Source organism: Abramis brama (assembly GCF_963993115.1).
Source record: "Abramis brama genome assembly, chromosome: 13".
NCBI lineage: Eukaryota > Metazoa > Chordata > Actinopteri > Cypriniformes > Leuciscidae > Abramis > Abramis brama.
Window position 1 is genome coordinate 10334383 of NC_139975.1, and position 10063 is coordinate 10344445.

The 10063-nt window shown below is 36.2% G+C and overlaps 1 protein-coding gene across 4 annotated transcripts in view; it reads left to right on the forward strand.

The window, feature by feature from the left end:
* LOC311094363 (A disintegrin and metalloproteinase with thrombospondin motifs 2) overlaps positions 1-10063 on the forward strand; it is a 157095-nt gene that overhangs the window by 79204 nt on the left and 67828 nt on the right. The window lies entirely within an intron of this gene.

A 10063-nucleotide genomic window follows, 5' to 3' on the forward strand; every position in this document is an offset into this window, starting at 1 on the left:
ATAGGCACTATCCATCTGATCACATTAGATACTGTCTGGATACCAAAAGGCATATTAATGGCAGGTTTTAAAAGAGGGCCTTTGTTTTGAAATTGGTCAGTATTGTACAATGACATGTTTTTCTTAAGTTTCCCATCACGTTTTGATATGCTAGTGTTTTTCAGATTGTATGTGACATAACATGAGTGTACTGAGCTCATTCCACTCTCTGTCCTTCTTGCCCCACACAATATTACAATTTAGTATTCACATCCTCACTGTGTAAGCTACAACAAAGCATATTCTTTGCTGTTTTATCACCGTATAAACCAGAATAACCTCCACTGCACTCAAAATAACTGTTGCTCGGGAGCCATGTGCTGTCAGATGCTTGAGATAATTCTTGAGACTGTTTCATGTGAGAGTGATTCACCTCAGAGTGCCGTTCTCTGTAGGTCTGTTATTGAGCCATCACTCTTAGTGCCACACCACTATCATTACTGGGAGGGGGGGCAGTATGGGAAATAGCAGGGTGTGTATCCGCCTGAGCATCTGGGATACACATTAAAAAACTGCCGATTCCAACCACGATGTCAGAAAGCACATGAACGCTCATGTAAACACTAAAACTATCAATTTAATTAAATGCTAATTTGGTTAATTCATTATATAAAACAAAATATATATATATATATATATATATATATATATATATATATACTGTATATGAAGAGTTCAGATGCAAAAGCCTCTAAGTGCCATCTGAAATTTTCTTCTAGAATGATCATTTTTATCAAGCTCGTATATTTAAGTTCAGCAATTTCACTTAAATGGCAATGAAAATTACCTATTAAATGTCATTTAAGTGAAATTACTGAACTTAAATATACGAGGTTGATAAAAATGATCATTCTAGAAGAAAATTTCAGATGGCACTTAGAGGCTTTTGCATCTGAACTCTTCATATATATATATATATACAGTGAGGAAAATAAGTATTTGAACACCCTGCTATTTTGTTTTGATTTCCAAGTTCTCCCACTTGGAAATCATGGAGGGGTCTGAAATTGTCATCGTAGGTGCATGTCCACTGTGAGAGACATAATCTAAAAAAAAAAATCCAGAAATCACAATGTATGATTTTTTAACTATTTATTTGTATGATACAGCTGCAAATAAGTATTTGAACACCTGAGAAAATCAATGTTAATATTTGGTACAGTAGCCTTTGTTTGCAATTACAGAGGTCAAACGTTTCCTGTAGTTTTTCACCAGGTTTGCACACACTGCAGGAGGGATTTTGGCCCACTCCTCCACACAGATCTTCTCTAGATCAGTCAGGTTTCTGGGCTGTCGCTGAGAAACACAGAGTTTGAGCTCCCTCCAAAGATTCTCTATTGGGTTTAGGTCTGGAGACTGGCTAGGCCACGCCAGAACCTTGATATGCTTCTTACAGAGCCACTCCTTGGTTATCCTGGCTGTGTGCTTCGGGTCATTGTCATGTTGGAAGACCCAGCCTCGACCCATCTTCAATGCTCTAACTGAGGGAAGGAGGTTGTTCCCCAAAATCTCGCAATACATGGCCCCGGTCATCCTCTCCTTAATACAGTGCAGTCGCCCTGTCCCATGTGCAGAAAAACATCCCCAAAGCATGATGCTACCACCCCCATGCTGCACAGTAGGGATGGTGTTCTTGGGATGGTACTCATGATTCTTCTTCCTCCAAACACGTTTAGTGGAATTATGACCAAAAAGTTCTATTTTGGTCTCATCTGACCACATGACTTTCTCCCATGACTCCTCTGGATCATCCAAATGGTCATTGGCAAACTTAAGACGGGCCTTGACGTGCTGGTTTAAGCAGGGGAACATTCCGTGCCATGCATGATTTCAAACCATGACGTCTTAGTGTATTACCAACAGTAACCTTGGAAACGGTGGTCCCAGCTCTTTTCAGGTCATTGACCAGCTCCTCCCGTGTAGTTCTGGGCTGATTTCTCACCTTTCTTAGGATCATTGAGACCCCACGAGGTGAGATCTTGCATGGAGCCCCAGTCCGAGGGAGATTGACAGTCATGTTTAGCTTCTTCCATTTTCTAATGATTGCTCCAACAGTGGACCTTTTTTCACCAAGCTGCTTGGCAATATCCCCGTAGCCCTTTCCAGCCTTGTGGAGGTGTACAATTTTGTCTCTAGTGTCTTTGGACAGCTCTTTGGTCTTGGCCATGTTAGTAGTTGGATTCTTACTGATTGTATGGGGTGGACAGGTGTCTTTATGCAGCTAACGACCATCTAATTTAGGATAATAAATGGAGTGGAGGTGGACATTTTAAAGGCAGACTAACAGGTCTTTGAGGGTCAGAATTCTAGCTGATAGACAGGTGTTCAAATACTTATTAACAGCTGTATCATACAAATAAATAGTTAAAAAATCATATATTGTGATTTCTGGATTATTTTTTTTTTGATTATGTCTCTCATGGTGGACATGCACCTACGATGACAATTTCAGACCCCTCCATGATTTCCAAGTGGGAGAACTTGCAAAATAGCAGGGTGTTCAAATACTTATTTTCCTCACTGTATATATATATATATATATATATATATATATATATATATACTGTATATATATATATATATATATATATATATATATATATATATATACACTGTATTGTATATATATATATATATATATATATATATATATATATATATATATATATACTGTATATATATATATATATATATATATATATATATATATATAGATGGTAGACAGACAACACCAAATAAGACACACAATTTCACATATAGCGCTTGCTGAAGGCACAGAAGCTAGCATTACATTGTTTTTGGTATGCTTTATAGTTTCCTGGTTTGTGACGTCACCAGCCTCTGACGTCTTGTCACACCATTGGAATGATTTTACACGTGCTTCACAACGCAATTACGCAGAGCGTTCCCACAGCGTCAATTCTCGATGTGTTGCGAGTTCGCTCGAAAGGGAATTTTCATTTTTGAATGAATTATAACTTTAATTTTCTTGTTTAACCCCCTGAGGTCGACGGTATCGCCGGCGATACCAGCTCGCTTTTTTTTTATCAGTGTAAAAGAAACTCATAAATACTCTGTTGACTTTGATTTTCCATAGGAGTTTCATACATCAATCGATTCTGTTAAATGTGTATTATTTTTGTGTATACTCACAATAAAAACAAAGTGTTGTGCTTTTTGCCAAATAAAGAAAAATAAACTGCTTCTGCCTTCTCTCTGCCAGTGTAGTCCATTCTGAAACGCGCCCGAAAATGAACTGTAGCTCAGCGAATACTCAGTCAAACAGGCATACAGACACACAGGCATGAAGCTTGAATTCTCTTCTTTTAAATGAAGTAATTTATATAAAAAACAAATATTCCCATCTTGTGAAATCTGTATTAAAAGAGAGCGATTCTAGTCGATCTCATTAGAGCTAATTCAAATGTAATGTGACTCCGCCCACGGAGAGCGCGCGCTATTCAAACGCAAATGGCTGAGGCAATCCAAGCGCAATCCTGTGAACGCCCCCATACAGCTCGAGAAAACACACAAGTTTATTCAGATCATTACTTGTTTACACCGTCTTGCAGCGCTGTGAGGAATAATAATAATGTAAAATGTCCCTCAGAAGTGCGGGTATATGGAGGAGTGAGCTGAGGAATACTAGTAAGTTTTTTCCTTCTCACGTGAATTTCTTCACGTGGGTTTCTGTTTATGAATGAACGCAGAGATGCGCGCTGTTTACCACAGCTGGCAAAGACAGTTTAAATTTAAATCGCGTGTGTGAATGAATGATGATGTTTTAGCAAACTGTATTGCTATACTGAGATGAGTAAAAATCGACTGAAATATGTTGAAATAAAATGTAGGCTATTTGTATAAGCAACGTATTAAACTGCAAATTAACAATATGCCCTAATATTTCATGAAAACAACATTACAGTCAGGCGAAATATGAAAGACATCATTTTGTTTAGTAGATTTGGGTACAGTTTTTACTGTAGAATATACTGCCTCGTCAAATAAGCTTTTGTTTAGCAATTTCTATATATAAAATACTATTTTTGTCAAAAATAAAGTCATCAACTAAGATGTTAGCTGTTCCAATGTTGGCTATATTCAAACTAATGAATACATAGATAAAATGTAGGCCTATAATCTTTTTTTTTTACAAAGAAAGAGTACACTTGAAATATTGTTGAAATTGTAATTATTGTTGTAATTGTAACCTTTTTAATAAAATAGCAAAACATATTTACAAGATAGATGTAAGCAAAATCTTAAATGGTCAATATAAGTCTTCTTCTAAATATATCTTTTGTCCTTGCATTGTGGCTCAGTCAGTTTCACACCTGAGTGAATGGCTAATTATTATGCAGAGTGGGTGGGACATTGTATTCTAAGGTGTAAACCACTCCTCGTTCACACCCCCCTCGCATATTGGCTTTCCAAGCAAAACCTGTTTTACATCAATTTAAATCAATGTATGGTTTTATGTGAACGATAAAGCAAGACTATTTTCACATAATTTTGAAGAAAAAACTATAGGCGACGACATCCATTAGTCAAAAGTCTTATTGCCACATATTTAGTATGTGTTTTGTGGCCTTATTTCTGCAACTTTCATTTTTATTTTTCCAATAACCACGCATAAACATTATTCTCTTAAAAATTCAAACATATACATGCATGTTGATCAGATATTTTGGTAGCCCTGTTTGTGCTATATAGAGTGAATTTACACCTTTGCCATTAACATGTTTATAAATAACTGAAAAAAGCACAAATGTCAGAGCATGTCAGAACACCTCCAGGGCCCAGAAAACAGCTCAGACTCCAGAGGGTTAATTGTAGAAAAAATTAATATATTTCATTGTGTTTGTCTTGTATAATGACAAAATAAAAACTGCGAGAATTGATTATATGTGATATTTGTGAATTAGCATGTTTGATTGTTTATGTAGTTTATCATGTAATTAATTTGTTTAAAAAATGATTTGACTGACAGCCCTAGTGCAGAAGCCACCATTTTACGTTTAAATGATCATTTATTGAACCATCTGTTATCACTTTTGGTGTAGCCATGGTGTTGTGTGTTTATTGTGGATGATTTTTCCCACCAGTCTGATTCAAAACCATGCTGATTTGATCTGACGTATGTTTTGACGTGTTTTCTATTTTATTTAATTTTTTAGCCTTATTTAGCTGTCCGCACCTCTGCATTTCATTATGTGATACATATGTCATGTTTTTCATTAAAGTTCCACTCCAGAGTTGCTGGGAACATGGCTATTTTAATAGATGTTCACATGCCCTTAATTAGAGATACTCCGGGGGTAATTGAATGCCCAAATGACACCTCTGGCCTATTAGAATTCATTAATGTGTTGCGATTAGCATTCACAGCGCTCTCCGGAGGCATTTGAGGAGAGATCATTTTGAAGTAGGAGGTCTGAATCACATGTTTCAATGATGCAACTGCAAAGTCTTGAATATGAGTGTCAAAACTGCACGACTTACTCGTGCAAAACCTCTCTGAACCCTGATAATCAGTGCATTTTTAAAGCGGTTGTAATGTTTATGATCTCCTAACACTGTATAATTATATTGGAGATTAAATTTTCAGATGATGCTTTGAACTATAGGGTGGTTAAGAGTGGTTCCGTTCCAGATGGTTTACTTGGTCTGGTGATGAAGCATGTTAGTTTTGAGCATGAGTGATATGTTTATTTGGCAGAAAAGAAAGGTTTGATGTTGACAGTAGCTCATTAAAAGCATCTAAATGGCTTTGAATGTGTAGCTGGCAGCCAAAACGCCCAATAACATTCTACTGGCTTTGATTCATGGGGCTTCTGGCATGTCACTCTTCAATTTGGACAAATTTAGCACATTCATGTGCACCCATCAATCTACTATAAGTGCCCTGCATCTTACACTCATATGCAAGCATTTTTCATTAATTTACAGTGTAATGGAGTATAATTTATAATTAGAATAACAATATGGGAACAATCATTGTAAGCAGGTCTGGTTGAAGAGGGTACAAATGTGAACACTTAGCAGAGCAGAAGGGAGAATCCATTTTGACTGTAAGTGATGGTGATTTATTTATAAACTTATTAATAAACAGAAAAAAACGTAGGAAATAATCCAAGTCCAGGCACTCAGTAGATACAAAAAGTAATACAAAACACTTTATTAGAGGGCTAAAAAAATGTAAAAAACACCAGGTGTTTTTTACATTTTTTTAGCCCTCTAATAAAGTGTTTTGTATTACTTTTTGTATCTACTGAGTGCCTGGACTTGGATTATTTCCTACGTTTTTTTCAATTATTACTACCCTTCCAAGAGCACCGGAGGATACAAGGGATTTCAGTAGCGCTCCAGTTCCCTTTTGTTCAGTCTTATTAATAAACAGATTTAAAGAAATTCTGACAGGCACCAGAAATGTATTTAGCAATAACTAGCTGTACATTATACAGCTCATAACACTTACCAAATAAATGAACGAATGGACATGAAATAATGATTTAAAATGATGTGAGAATAAAGAGACTTTGGAATGATATAACACAGTACATGAAACTGGCACAGCTATGTAGGAAATAAGTTGCTTGGAACAATGTAGATGTATAATTGTCAATTAGGCTATTTATGGGGAATTTTGCACACAAAAAAAGTGGTCAAAGAATGCAGCAATTGTCTAGTCAAATTCAAGTGTGGTGAGCTTTAGAACTTTGTCTTTTAAAAGTAAAGCAAAATGTTGTTTCTATGACTTGCTTTGTTCTTTGGAACATTAACAAAGGTATTTTGAATAATGTTGGTAACCAAAGGGTTTTGGAAGAACATGAGGATGAGTAAATAATGAAAGAATTGTAATTTTTCGGTAAGCTATCCCTTTAATATTTGCTAGTGTTTTCTCAGGCAAAAATATATCATCCTTTTGATAGTTTTGTTCTTTAAAAATGTTTTGCACAATTTCAAGTGTTTGGATAAAGAAAAGAGTCTCTTTAAAGAACAAGACTGATTGATTTCTGCAGAGAGTACTGATGATGGTCTAATTAGAGTTTTGACACAAACAATTATGCTCATTAGGGAAAGCAATATAATCACAAAATCATTGCAGCATCAGAGATCAAATAGGACCAAGTCAAGTCTGATCTTACCAGCATTTGTGTAAATTAAATGTTTGTAGGCTATTCTGAAGCTTAAATGAATAGTTGACAAAAAAAAAATAAAAAACATTCTGCCATTATTTACTCACCCTGTGTTATTCTAAAATCCTTTCTTTCCTTTAATTTTAAGCATTGAAAAAAAGTAGACCATTCTGTGTTCCACAGAAGAGAAAATGTCATAGTTTTGGAACAACAAGGTGAGTAAATGATGACAAAATTATTTGTTCTAAAGCTAACCATGTGTTTATGTAACATTTTCTAATCACACAATGGCTTTTGTAGACGTGCTGAACATGCGATGTGTACAAAGTGTCTGCTCGATTCATTCTCTCAGAGCTTCAGAGACCTGCTTTTCCTCTGGGCTGTTGATTATTTCATACGGTATGCTGCTCAATATCCACCCTGATCTCAGACAAGCGGTCAAACTGGATAGCGATTCTGCAGTGCAGCGAAGAGTAGACGTGAGTGCAAGAGAGAAAAAATGACAGAGGTGATGTGCGTATTCATATATCACTGCTTTTATTTACTGTATATGTAGCTTTCACTTAGAAGAGTGGGCAAATGTGTATAAGCATGATCTCCAGTAATTTGAGGGAGCTGATACTTTATGTATCTTTACTTACTTTACTTTCCTTGAGGCATGGCTAATTCAATGAACACTTGTCTGATTGTTTCCCCCTTCTTTTTTCCTGGTTTCACCACACACAATAGACTTTGGGCCTGCTGACCCATGGGAAACCGTGCTAATCATGTAGCGTAAGACATTGCGTGAAGAATAAAAAGAATGTGAAAACATTTCAGTTAAATTTTGTATTTGCACTGCATTTATTGGAAAGCAAATTTCCCAGAAAATATGTATGCGAGTAATCTTCCATTTGCACAGGTGCATAGCCTTCCTCTCTCAAATGGATTATGTGTCTTTGTACCATTAGGTTAATCCAGAGGGAGTGAAGCGAAATAAAAGCAGCCCAGGGTGGCCACACACCAAATGTTAAGGCAATGAACTGACACCTCCACTGACTTACAGAGTAATTGTGTGCTGGGAAACCATAGGACTACCTAATACAGCCGCCCACTTTTACTCAAGCGAATCTTGCGACTGCAGTACCCAAATCAATTTTACCCCATGCGATGGACATGATTTATTTCCACCAGTCTGAGCTCCTCGCTGTATTGACATTCTTTAGGTTTCATTATTGCACACCTTTCCAGGAAGAAATAATTAAATTACATGGAATTTTCACCTTCGTCTTTCATGCTTTTAGGTAATATTCTACTGGTTAATGAAATTGACAAAATTCTACATACACACTATTGTTCAAAGGTTTGGGGTCGGTAAGATTTTTAAAATGTTTTTAAAAGAAGTCTCTTACGCTCAGCAAGACTGCATTTATTTTCTCAAAAATACAATTTAAAATTACTGTTTTCTTTTTTACTATACTTAAAAATCAAATAACAAAGCTGAAATTTCAGCATCATGACTCCAGTCTTCAGTGTCACATGATCCTTAAGAAATCCTTCTTATATGCTGATTTGGTGCTCATAAACATTTCTTATTATTATCAATGTTGAAAACAGTTGTGCCGCTTAATATCTTTGTGGAAACTGCGTATTTTTTTTTAAATGGATTCTTTGATGAAAAGAAAGTCTTTGCTGTCTTGAAATCTCTTGAAATAAAAACCTCTTAAATAACAACATTTTAATGTCCTTGCTGAATAAAAGTATTAATGTCTTAAAAAAATCGTATTAAAGTAACCCCAAATATTTCATGTTGAGTAGATCTTATCTAATAGAGTTAGAATAAGAAGTCTGAAAGCAGTCTTATCCATTATAGTTAGCCAAAAATGTTATTGCTCAAAGTGATTGAGCCGTTACTCTATCAGCAGTCACTGAGTTCACAGAATTTCTTTTTATTCTAAACCTTGTGCTGCTTTTATGACTAGCATCATTGTTAGTCAGACACAGCTGAGTGTGTTTGCTTTTTGAGTTTCATACAGCAAAGGCAGAACAAGGACACAAACTTCACATTTTATCAGTTTATTGTGGTGTGATGTACTGATTGGCGATTGCCACAAAAACAATACTAGCCAACCTTGCTCTACTCATGTCGTGATTCTGTGGATTTCTCTCTGTTGTCTTGTCTGTGTGTATATATTTGTACTCAAACATTTGTGGATTGTGTTTCGAGTCTTCTGAAACCATACAGTATAAGCTTATGTGAGGAGTATACTGATATTCCAGACCTTATTCAATTATAATCTTCCCTTCTGCAGAATCTCTGAATTGTCAGTTGTGATCAAATTAATTTGGAAAAAATTGTCCCGTCATGACATCTCTCGGAGTGTTTGGCATAGTAATGGGTATGACAATGTTGATATATTTGGTCTTGGCGGAATAGATATGCTACGCTGCTGCCGTTGGTTATTGCTGCTGCTGCTGCTGCAGAGAAAGTACGGGATTTGCTACTGCCAATACATACACGACACGCTGCTGTGAGCAAGTAAGACATGCTGCTGCTGTACAATATAGCGTACATGAATTACCTGTAGCAGATCTATACAGGTGAAGCTGGGGAAGGTGGAGGGTTTCTGAAAGCGTGCTGCACTGCTAAGGCAAATGTTAATGCAAGTGTTTGAAGGTTGAGCAGCGAACTCATTGGCTACGGAACCAATCAGCTGTGCCCTATATAAAATGATGTGTTTGCAAGCAGGTTGAGTTAAGGACCTATTAGCCTGCGTCATCTAGAGTTTAATGATAGTACTTTGTAATTTTTCATTTTTGACTGTTCTTTTAAATGTGTTGAATTTACACTTTAAAATGTAATCAAAACCAGTCAATACAATTTGCTGAGACCATTTGCTTGACCA